Raw genomic sequence first — 12,500 nt, 5'->3', positions numbered from 1 at the left:
GGCTGCGTTATTCTTGTATGTTACCCTCCAGCCGGAGGGCCCAAGAAAGAAGACAGAAGAAAGAAGATGAACGACACCCCCAACCGGGGGCCACAGCCGGGTCGCCATATGGAGAAGACCCGGGCCGGAAGTACCGGCGAATCTCGAATGAATGAATGAATGCCATTCTTGTAGGGTTGGGTGGTCCTGTGGTTTAAAGCGTCATATGGTTCTCGCTTACTATGAGGCAGGCCAGTATAACATGGGTTCGAATCCTTGGCTAGCGCAGTGTTATATATACGTGTGTGTGTACTCATCTAATTGTGGTTGCAGGGGTCGAAACTCAGCTCCTGGCCCCGCCTCTTCACTGATCGCTACTAGGTCCTCTCTCTCTCTCTCCCTGCTCCATGAGCTTTATCATACCTCGTCTTAAAGCTATGTATGGTTCCTGCCTCCACTACATCACTTACTAGACTATTCCACTTCTTGTGTGCGTTAGTTACCATTTTGTCCCGGACACATGTCGTGTGTGTGTGTGTGTGTGTGTGTGTGTGTGTGTGTGTGTGTGTGTGTGTGTGTGTGTGTGTGTGTGTGTGTGTTCGCGCGCGTTATGTCCCTCTTGGACGTGTAAATGTCTTCAGGTACAGGAACTCATAAATACAGTTTTTTTTATTATTATTATTCGCCGGTACTCTCCCGGCCCGGGTCTTTTCCAATTAGTGGTGACCCGGCCAATACAGCTACATAAATTATCATACATAGCAGCATATGTGTAGAGAACCTAGGATAACCCAAAAAAGTCAGAGTGACTTATTTCCATTGGGGTCCTTTTACCTTATTATTATAATATAAAGGGAATAATAAGAAAATATTATAACCTTTATATTATAATAATAAGGTAAAAGGACCCCAATGGAAATAAATCACTCAGTCTGACTTTTTTTGGGTTATCCTAGGTTCTCTACACATATGCTGCTATGTATGATAATTTATGTAGCTGTATTGGCCGGGTCACCGCTACTTGGAAAAGACCCGGGCCGGGAGAGTACCGGCGAATAAAAAAAAAAAAAAAAAAAAAAAAAAAAAAAAAAAAAAAAAAAAAAAAAAAAAAACTATTTATGAGTTTTTGTACCTGAAGACATTTACACGTCCAAGAGGGACATAGCGCACACACACACACACACACACACACACACACACACACACACACACACACACAAGTATTATAATCTGTTAAGGTATTTTTATGATGGTTTATATCAAGTTATAATAGCGGCTTGCAGAGATCTCTCGCTGGTGCTGTGTTCCAAGTCCGTCGCTTTACGTCCATATGACTTATGTTCATGTTCTTATTTGCAGTGAAATAAGCTTATAAAGGTTAGTGATTTTCTTGAGATTTAATAATTAGTTTAGCCTTGGCCTATTAATGATTTTCCTCTCTGGATTCAGTATATCACTAGAAAAATGCAACTCTTGACCACGTATATTTAAAACTGCGTGGTGGGCCCTTTGATATACCTTTGATGTGTTTCGAGAGTTTTTCTGCTCCTAGAGCCCGGTGGGCACAAAAGACGAGTACTAAGCTATATAGGCTTTATCACTTCTCTCGAGACTGAGGACACGCCCCAACCTTCCCCACAACACACACACACACACACACTCGCAAATACAACAGGCCTAGTGTCTAATCGACATGTGCCTAGGACAAAATGGTAACTAACACACACACACACAAACACAAACACACTTATTTCCATTTGGGTCCTTGGAGACAGGACTTGGTGACAATTAATTCTTTTAACATCTGTTCAGCTAACCATACCTAGGGTTAACTCACAAACTAGTATTTAGTCACTTAGCCATAATACCAACTTACCTCATAATTTTGTAATATTTTAAACTTATGATTTAATTTAAGTCTGCCCGAAATGCCTAGCCATGCTAGGTGTTCTAGTGGTACACTCTGTAATTATTATTTTACTACATGTAAACCACACAATAACCAAATTCTGTAAACTCAGCGTTGTAATCCTTGTAGAGAATAAACTTTGAATTGAATTTGAATTGAATTGAATTGAATACTTGGCTTTCCAGGGTAATCTTATTCAAAAAAATAAGTATAAAATCTTCTTCTCTTCCCTTTTATAACAAGTCAGGGTGGCCGAGTGGTCTAAGGCGCCAGACTCAAGTTATCTTCTCTTCTGATAGAAGAGCCACGGGCATTCTGGTCCTCTCTGAGGGCGTGGGTTCGAATCCCACTCCTGACAAGTATTTTTGCATATAATTTTTATGATACTTTAAACATCGAACACGGGACACCAGGAACATAGCTGGGTTCGTGGAGCGACAAGAACCTAAGTGACCTATAGTCACGCTGTTTACCGAGGGTGTAATAGATGAGGGCTGTGTGTCCTCCTAGTGTTGTCTCCTGGAGGGCGTCCACGCTATGTACTGCTGCAGATCTTATGGCAGAGTTCACTTGCAGTCGACTCCCCACCATCCCTGCAAGGGGCAGATGTGAATTTACCTGCCAGTGAAAATTACTTGACTAGGGGCTTTAGTTGTGTAATGATCCGCTCAGTGACTCATTGAGAACATCTCTTAAAACTGTGTCAGTGTTGTGTCCTTGACTCCAGGTCACGGACTGTGTCAGTGTTGTGTCCATGACTCCAGGTCACGGACTGTGTCAGTGTTGTGTCCATGACTCCAGGTCACGGACTGTGTCAGTGTTGTGTCCTTGACTCCAGGTCACGGACTGTGTCAGTGTTGTGTCCATGACTCCAGGTCACGGACTGTGTCAGTGTTGTGTCCTTGACTCCAGGTCACGGACTGTGTCAGTGTTGTGTCCTTGACTCCAGGTCACGGACTATGTCAATGTTGTGTCTTTGACTCCAGGTCACGGACTGTGTCAGTGTTGTGTCCTTGACTCCAGGTCACGGACTATGTCAATGTTGTGTCTTTGACTCCAGGTCACGGACTGTGTCCGTGGTAGAGCACTTGGCTCTCTTCTCCCCTGGCCTGCAGCTCCTGAGATAGATGTGTATTTCATTATTTTTAAACTACACTTTATTGTTATTAGTAGTAGTAGTCGTAGTAGTATAGTATTATTATTATTATTATTATTATTATTATTACTAGTAGTAGTAGTAGTAGTAGTAGTAATAGTAGTAGTAGTACATTATTATTATTAATATATTTTTAATCGTATAAGCTAATGGTAATAATAGTAGTAGTAATAATAGCAGTAGTAGTAGTAGTAGTAGTAGTAGTAGTAGTAGTAGTAGTAGTGGTGGTGGTGGTGGTAGTGGTGCTGAATGGTGAAGGTTCTGAGAGTTAACATTAACCCTCACATATCACGAGAGGAACATACACACACACACACACACACACACACACATAACATTACCAGCACATGCTAGGTTTAAATTATGAGGAGAGGCTAAACAACTTCAGAAGATGCAAGGACCAAGGGAAGACGTAATAACGACATACAAGATACACTGTTATTTTATTTTGCTTCAGAGTTCGTGAAAAATATAATACATCCGTAATAAGTTTATTTTTTTTTATGAATTTGATCCCTAATTTAATAGAAAAAGACAATTGAAAGCTTATGGCTCCGCCTATCATCCCTTACTTATTGCATTCATCCTTATCCTCCTGCTCCTGTTGCTACTACTACTATTACTACTACTACTACTACTACTACTACTACTACTACTAACGACAATAATAATAACACTAATAATAATATTACTACGACTAATACTACTACTACTAACAACAACAACAATAACAACAATAATAATAATAATAATAATAATAATAATAATAATAATAATAATAATAATAATAATAATAATAAAAATAATACTAACAATAATAATAATTACTACTACTACCATTCTTTCTCTTTACCTGCTAGCGAGACGCCTTCCGTGCCTACCATGAACCAAAACAGTGAGATAATCCACAAGGCCAGTACCATGATGAACAGTCGTTGCTTCACGCTCAAGTTAGTCTCAGCGAACAACTGACGACGCTGTCATGATCAATGAAGGTCCCTGAGGAAGGAGGAGGTAGTGAGAGATAGTGAGAGATAATGACTGCCACAGGTAAAAGTCAATAGGCAAATGTTCAAACGAGATAGATGTTCAAGGTTAACGAGGGAGGCAGATGTTCAAAGTTAACAAAAAAGTAAACGTTGAGTTAACTAAGGTGGCAAATGTTCAGAGTTAACAGATGACAGTAGAATGTATGATTGGATCTAAATCCAGAACAGAGTACTGATCTTCCATAGGCTAGATGAGAGTATTGATCGTTATTGAGCCAGCTGAGAGTATTGTACGTTCTTGAGCCAGCTGAGAGTATTGAACGTTATTGAGCCAGCTGAGAGTATTGATCGTTATTGAGCCAGCTGAGAGTATTGAACGTTATTGAGCCAGCTGAGAGTATTGAACGTTATTGAGCCAGCTGAGAGTATTGAACGTTCTTGAGCCAGCTGAGAGTATTGAACGTTCTTGAGCCAGCTGAGAGTATTGAACGTTCTTGAGCCAGCTGAGAGTATTGAACGCTCTTGAGCCAGCTGAGAGTATTGATCGTTATTGAGCCAGCTGAGAGTATTGAACGTTCTTGAGCCAGCTGAGAGTATTGAACGTTCTTGAGCCAGCTGAGAGTACTGAACGTTCTTGAGCCAGCTGAGAGTATTGAACGTTCTTGAGCCAGCTGAGAGTATTGTACGTTCTTGAGCCAGCTGAGAGTATTGTACGTTCTTGAGCCAGCTGAGAGTATTGAACGCTCTTGAGCCAGCTGAGAGTATTGAACGTTCTTGAGCCAGCTGAGAGTATTGAACGTTCTTGAGCCAGCTGAGAGTATTGAACGCTCTTGAGCCAGCTGAGAGTATTGATCGTTATTGAGCCAGCTGAGAGTATTGAACGTTCTTGAGCCAGCTGAGAGTATTGAACGCTCTTGAGCCAGCTGAGAGTATTGAACGTTCTTGAGCCAGCTGAGAGTATTGAACGTTCTTGAGCCAGCTGAGAGTATTGAACGCTCTTGAGCCAGCTGAGAGTATTGTACGTTCTTGAGCCACCTGGGAGTATTGAACGTTCTTGAGCCAGCTGAGAGTATTGAACGTTCTTGAACCAGCTGAGAGTATTGAACGCTCTTGAGCCAGCTGAGAGTATTGTACGTTCTTGAGCCAGCTGGGAGTATTGATCGTTCTTGAGCCAGCTGAGAGTATTGTACGTTCTTGAGCCAGCTGGGAGTATTGATCGTTCTTGAGCCAGCTGAGAGTATTGTACGTTCTTGAGCCAGCTGGGAGTATTGATCGTTCTTGAGCCAGCTGAGAGTATTGTACGGTCTTGAGCCACCTGGGAGTATTGATCGTTCTCGAGCCAGCTGAGAGTATTGAACGTTCTTGAACCAGCTGAGAGTACTGAACGTTCTTGAACCAGCTGAGAATATTGTACGTTCTTGAACCAGCTGAGAATATTGTACGTTCTTGAACCAGCTGAGAATATTGTACGTTCTTGCGCTAGCTGAGAATATTGTACGTTCTTTAGTCAGCTGTGAGTATTGAACGTTCTTGAACCAGCTGAAAGTATTGAATGTTCTTGAGCCAGCTGAGAGCATTGATCGACCTAGAGCCAGCTGAGATATTGAACGTTATTGAGACAGCTGAGAAAATTGAACGTTCTTGAGCCAGCTGAGAGTATTGATCGACCTAGAGCCAGCTAAGAGTACTGAATTTTTTTTTTTTAGCCAGCTGAGAGTACTGAACTTTTTGTTTAGCCAGCTGAGAGTACTGATCAACCCATAGCCAGCTGAGAGCATTCAACGTTGTTGAGCCAGCTAAGAGTACCTAAAACCAACTGAGTATGTATATTGATCACAGATTGGTACTCATACAGTAGGGTGTGATACTAAGGTTTCTTTCACTATCTCACGTCATTCATTCTCTCTCTCTCTGACAGACTCCTCCTCTCACACTTGCTTGCACATTCACTCTTACATACACACTCAACTCCCATAATCACTCTCACACACATTCACTCACAGTTATGGTTACTCACACTACCGTTATTTTCTCTCACACCCACTCACGTCTGACACGTACTCTCTCTCTCTCTCTCTCTCTCTCTCTCTCTCTCTCTCTCTCTCTCTCTCTCTCTCTCTCTCTCTCTCTCTCTCTCTCTCTCTCTCTCTCTCCCTCCCTCTTGTGCGTAGTAAATTCTAAGCTTGGAATGGTCTCAATATACAAAATTATACGTGCTATAATAGAGGAAGAGAAGATATTGTTATCACTGAGGAGATATCATGTTCCATTGATCCCTCATCACATATATCCTAGTTCTCATTGTATATACACAGTATATATATACTTCTTTTACGTGCTCGTAAAATACGTGTTGAATCTCCCCCCGTGTTGTCTATCTGCTCACAGACTCTTAGAGTTGATCAACTCCTCTTGTATTGGAGTTTTGTTACCATGTTTTATTGATGGAGTCTCGGAAGCCTCTTTGTTCAGCGCTGACACATTCTTGAAGTACCTGAAGGTTGCCATTCCCGTTATCTGTTCTCGTTAGGTTAGACTGGAAGATTGTGCCAATAACATCCATCGTCTTCTGTACACGCGAGTATATTGCTTTTTGAATATATGCTTTTGAAATAAATATGTCTTCTCTTTTTCCAACTTTTTGTTATTCTTCTTCATTGTACGTAGTTAATCTAGAATGTTGGCTTAACAGCTGCCTGTTTCTTTCTTTGTCGGATATATAATGTGGTTTATTGCAAGTGAATCAGTTGCGTGTTTTTTATATTGCAACTTTTAGCTACCTTACATGGCTTCTTTGTTATTGAAAGGTAGAAGAAATTTAAGCCTTTGTGTAACACTTCTTACGTGCAGTTTGATTTTAGACATGACGGAAGGAATAAACTCCGAGGTGTCCCTGTTTGCAGATGACGTGAAGTTGATGAGAAGAATTCATTCGATCGAAGACCAGGCAGAACTACAAAGGGATCTGGACAGGCTGCAGACCTGGTCCAGCAACTGGCTCCTGGAGTTCAATCCCACCAAGTGCAAAGTCATGAGGATTGGGGAAGGGCAAAGAAGACCGCAGATGGAGTACAGTCTAGGGGGCCAGAGACTACAAACATCACTCAAGGAAAAAGATCTTGGAGTGAGTATAACACCAGGCACATCTCCTGAAGCGCACATCAACCAAATAACTGCCGCAGCATATGGGCGCCTGGCAAACCTCAGAACAGCATTCCGACATCTTAATAAGGAATCGTTCAGGACCCTGTACACCGTGTACGTTAGGCCCATATTGGAGTATGCGGCACCAGTTTGGAACCCACACCTAGCCAAGCATGTAAAGAAACTAGAGAAAGTGCAAAGGTTTGCAACAAGACTAGTCCCAGAGCTAAGAGGTATGTCCTATGAGGAGAGGTTAAGGGAAATCAATCTGACGACACTGGAGGACAGGAGAGATAGGGGGGACATGATAACGACTTACAAAATACTGAGAGGAATTGACAAGGTGGACAAAGACAGGATGTTCCAGAGATTGGACACAGCAACACGGGGACACAGTTGGAAGCTGAAGACACAGATGAATCAAAGGGATGTTAGGAAGTATTTCTTCAGCCACAGAGTAGTCAGTAAGTGGAATAGTTTGGGAAGCGATGTAGAGGAGGCAGGATCCATACATAGCTTTAAGCAGAGGTACGATAAAGCTCATGGTTCAGGGAGAGTGACCTAGTAGCGACCAGTGAAGAGGCGGGGCCAGGAGCTTGGACTCGACCCCTGCAACCTCAACTAGGTGAGTACAACTAGGTGAGTACACACACACACACACACACGCACGCACACACACAAAAGAGCAGTGAATCGACCCCTGCAGTCTCATATAAGTGAGTACACACTTCTTCCGTTCCTAGTGATCTGACGATAAAGGCTTTCCCTTCGTGTTAATTTATACACTTTTAATTAATCTCGCAACATTTTAAGTGTTGGACAAAGGCTCTCCTAAAATTGTACAAGAGGTATACCCAATAATGTTTACACCATCGTTCCCCTCAGCATAGTAACACCACACAGGAGTGAGGGGCTACAGACCAGAGGCAGGTCTACACACCAGAGATAGTTGATCACTCTATTGTCGTAGTTTCTGGCAATGTTACATTGTTAAATTATTTCACTTTATTGTTTATTTTCACCGCAACTTTAATAACCATATTCAATCCCATGTCGTCACTGGCATGCATAATAAATTTTGACAAGACACGTTGTTGATAAAGAGCGCTATGATACTCCACTGTATAATATTTCATACCTAGTTCATTCTTTTACAAGAGAGATTCTGGATTTTTTCTCGTGATCACAGTATCGAAGCTGCATCAGAACTTGATAGATGAACACTTGATGCAAAATTCTATTACCGACGATGTTTTGTTGTGAGTAACTTGGACTGGTCTGCACCCAGAGTTTGCCATGTAGACTTATCGATAATATCTGCCATCTAAACACCTGACTTTTTATATTATAGATTTTTAGAGATGGGTACTTTTTCTATCGTACCTATTGTTGTTAGACCATGAGTGTGAGGCTCTCACCTGCTATGTAGCAGGTGAGAGCCGGGACTCTCCTCAGGCTGCCACTTCGCTCGGTGGCACGTTTTGCTTTCGACGTTTCTAACATGTTTGACATGTTAATGTGTTTTCAGTGATGCCTCAGCGAGTGCCACATCTCCTCTCCACCAACTCTTCTCTTCACATTTTAGCGAGGAGAATCAACAACACCTTCGCAAAATTAATAACAGGCGCAACAGAAAACGAAGGAAAAATAACTTTTCTTGTTATTTTTCCTGGAGATTTATTAACTAATGATAACCCACGACTACCAAGGAGTGCGGTTTATTTCCGTTGCGGGTCTTAAAGGTCTTCCTTCCTAGTATGTGATCCACAACAATTACAGACTAACATCCAGGTACATACTTACTGCTAGGTGAACGGAGCCGCAGGTGTAAGGAGACTCCCATATTTCTCGTCTCACAGTAGGAACTACGACTGCTGCTGCAGCAGATACAGAAGCTGTAATTAAAGCAGATACAGCAGTAGGGGCAGAAGCAAGCCTAGCGGCAGGTATACTAATTCCTTTAGCAGCTGTTTCAACAGCAGCAGGCGATGCAGCAGCAACAACAACAAAAAGTATAACAATAGGTACAGCAACTGTTACATCAGTAAGCACAGCAGTAGATCAAATATCAGAAACAGCTAGAACCACAACAGCAAGGGACGGGTGCGGGCCAGCTAGCAGCACCCCAACGCACACTACTCTCAAAGTCTGTCGCTACACATCTGGGAGTAGAGGGGAAATGTAGGCAGGAGTACGTCGATAACCAGACAACGAGTGTAGTAGTAGTAGTAGTAGCAGTAGTAGTGGTAGTAGAAGTACAGTAGTTGTGACATTTCCAGAGCACTTTGACGGTGTTGGTCGCTCAGGCCTCTGAGCAATAAAAAAAAATGCATGAAAAGCACGCGCGCGCGCGCACACACACACACACACACGCGCGCGCTCGCGCTACAGAATGGAAAAAGTACAGAAGGCAAAGGACCCAGGAAAATAAAGAGATTAGTCGACGAGCCAGAAATGAGTATGCATAGATAAGGAGGGAGGCCCAGCGGCAGTACAAAAATGACATAGCATCGAAAGTCAAGTCTGACCCGAAACTGCATTACAGCCACATCAGGACGAAGGCCTCAGTCAAGGACCAGGTAATCAGGCTGAGGAAAGAAGGTGGGGAGCTCACAAGAAACGACCAAGAAGTATGTGAGGAGCTCAGGAAGTATTTACAGTGGAGGCTGAAGGGACACTGGGAAGACAAAACAGAGGAGTACACCAACAAGGGATACACAAACAAGTGTTGGATGAAATACACACAACCAACGAGGAGGTGAAGAAGCTGCTAAGTGACCTTGATACCTCAAAGGCTGTGGGACCGGACAACATCTCTCAGTGGGTCCTTAGAGAGGGAGCAGAGACACTATGTGCCACTAACCACACTCTTCAACACATTCATGGAAGGCAAATCCTGTGTCACAAACCTATTGGAGTTTTATGACAAGATAACTGAAGTAAGACATGAGAGGGAGGGGTGAGTTGATTACATTTTCTTGCACTGCAAGAAGGCTCTCGACACAGTTACTCACAAGAGATTAGTACAGAAGCTAGAGGATCAGGCATGTATAACAGGAAGGGCACTGCAATGGATCAGAGAATACCTAACAGGGAGGCAACAGCGAGTCATGGTATGTGATGAGATATCACAGTGGGCGCCTCTGACGAGAGGGGTCCCACAGGGGTCAGTCCTGGGACCAGTGCTATTCTTGCTATATGTGAATGACATATAGTGATGTGAAGTTAATGAGGAGAATTAAATCAGATGCGGATCAGACAGGTTTACAAAAAGACCTGGACAGGCTGGACGCATGGTCCAGCAACTGGCTCCTAGAATTTAACCCCGCCAAATGCAAAGTCATGAAGATCGGGGAAGAGCAAAGAAAACCGCAGACAGAGTATAGGCCAGGCGCCAAAGACTGCAAACCTGACTCAAGGAGAAAGATCTGGGGGTGAGTATAATACGGAGCACGTCGCCGGAAGCACACATTAACCAGATAACTGCTGCGGCATATGGGCGCCTGGCAAACCTGAGAATACCGTTCCGATACCTCAGTAAGGAATCTTTCAAGACCCTACACACTGTGTACGTCAGGCCCATACTGGAGTACGCAGCACCAGTTTGGAACCCACACCTGGTCAAGCACGTCAAGAAATTAGAGAAAGTGCAAAGGTTTGCAACAAGGCTGGTTCCAGAGCTAGGGGGAATGTCCTACGACGATAGGTTAAGGGAAATCGGCCTGACGACACTGGAGGACAGGAGGGTCAGGGGAGGCATGATAACAATATACAAAATACTACGTGGAATAGACAAGGTGGAAAGAGACAGGATGTTCCAGAGACAGGACACAGAAACGAGGGGTCACAATTGGATGTTGAAAACTCAGATGAGTCAAAAAGATGTTAGGAAGTATTTCTTCAGCCACAAAGTTGTTAGGAAGTGGAATAGTCTGGCAAGTGATGTAGTGGAGGCAGGAACCATACATAAACCATGCCACGGGCGGGATTTGAACCCGCGGTCAGAGAGTCTCAAAACTCCAGACCGTCGCGTTAGCCACTGCGCCAGCTAGCTTCAATAAGATTCGTCCAACTAGGTGTATTTCTTATTGAAGCTAGCTGGCGCAGTGGCTAACGCGACGGTCTGGAGTTTTGAGACTCTCTGACCGCGGGTTCAGATCCCGCCCGTGGTATGGTTTGTTTGCAATCGTGTAATTACGATTTCGTGAGTCAACTATACATAGTTTTAAGACAAAGTATGATAAAGCTCATGGAGCAGGGAGAGGGAGGACCCAGTAGCGGTCAGTGACGAGACGGGGCCACGAGCTGAATTTCGACCCCTGCAACCACAATTAGGTAAGTACACACATACTCACACACACACACACACACACACACACACACACACACACACACACACACACACACGCACACACACACACACACACGCACGCACGCACACACACACACACACACACACACACACACACACACACACACACACACACACACACACACAAACACACACACACACGCGCACACAGACCCACGCACACACACACACACACACACACACACACACACACACACACACACACACACACACACACACACACACACACACACGTACACACACACACGCACATACACACACACACACACTGACTCGCTGTTGCCTCCCTGTCAGAGAATACCTGACAGGGAAGCTACAATGAGTCATGGTACGTGATGAGGTATCACTGTCTGCGCCTGTGACGAGCGGGGTCCCACAGGGGTCAGTCCTAGGATCAGTGCTATTCTTGCTATATGTGAATGACATGACGGAAGAGATAGACTCAGAAGTGTCCTTATTTGTAGATGATGTGAAGTTAATGAGGGGAATTAAATCAGGTGCGGAACAGACAGGTCTATAAAGAGTCCTGGACAGGCTGGACGCGTGGTTCAGCAACTGGCTCCTAGAATTTAACCCTGCCAAATGCAAAGTCATGAAGATCGGGGGAGGGCAAAGAAGACCGCAGGTAGAGTATAGGCCAGGCGGCCAAAGACTGTAAACCCCACTCAAGGAGAAAGATCTGGGGGTGAGTATAACACCGAACACGTCGCCGGAAGTACACATTAACTAATTAACTTCTGCGGCATATGGGCGCCTGACAAACCTGAGAATAGCATTCCGATACCTCAGTAAGGAATCGTTCAAGACCCTATACATTGTGTAAATCAGGCCAATACTGGAGTACGCAGCACCAGTTTAGAATCCACACCTGGTCAAGCAATTAGAGAAAGTGCAAAGATTTGCAACAAGGCTGGTTCCATAGCTAAAAGGAATGTCATATGAAGAAAGGTT

The 12,500-nt window shown here is 43.7% G+C and overlaps 1 long non-coding RNA gene and 1 other non-coding gene across 2 annotated transcripts in view; one reads left to right on the top strand and one right to left on the bottom strand.

Annotated features, from left to right (window-relative positions):
- LOC138852959 (uncharacterized) overlaps window positions 1-4,033 on the bottom strand; it is a 10,048-nt gene extending 6,015 nt beyond the window's left edge. The window contains exons 1-2 of the long non-coding RNA XR_011392213.1: window positions 3,898-4,033; window positions 2,362-2,481 (exon numbers count right to left, since the gene is read on the bottom strand). This is a non-coding gene — a long non-coding RNA (uncharacterized lncRNA). The remainder of the gene's footprint in view (window positions 1-2,361; window positions 2,482-3,897) is intronic.
- TRNAL-CAA (transfer RNA leucine (anticodon CAA)) lies at window positions 2,131-2,246 on the top strand. Its single transcript has 2 exons — window positions 2,131-2,168; window positions 2,202-2,246. It is a non-coding gene; the product is annotated as a tRNA-Leu (tRNA).
- Window positions 4,034-12,500: the final 8,467 nt, after the last annotated feature.

Source organism: Cherax quadricarinatus, chromosome 19 (assembly GCF_038502225.1).
Source record: "Cherax quadricarinatus isolate ZL_2023a chromosome 19, ASM3850222v1, whole genome shotgun sequence".
NCBI lineage: Eukaryota > Metazoa > Arthropoda > Malacostraca > Decapoda > Parastacidae > Cherax > Cherax quadricarinatus.
Note: the sequence above shows the minus strand (reverse complement) of the source record. Positions and strands in the feature narration are given on the sequence as shown.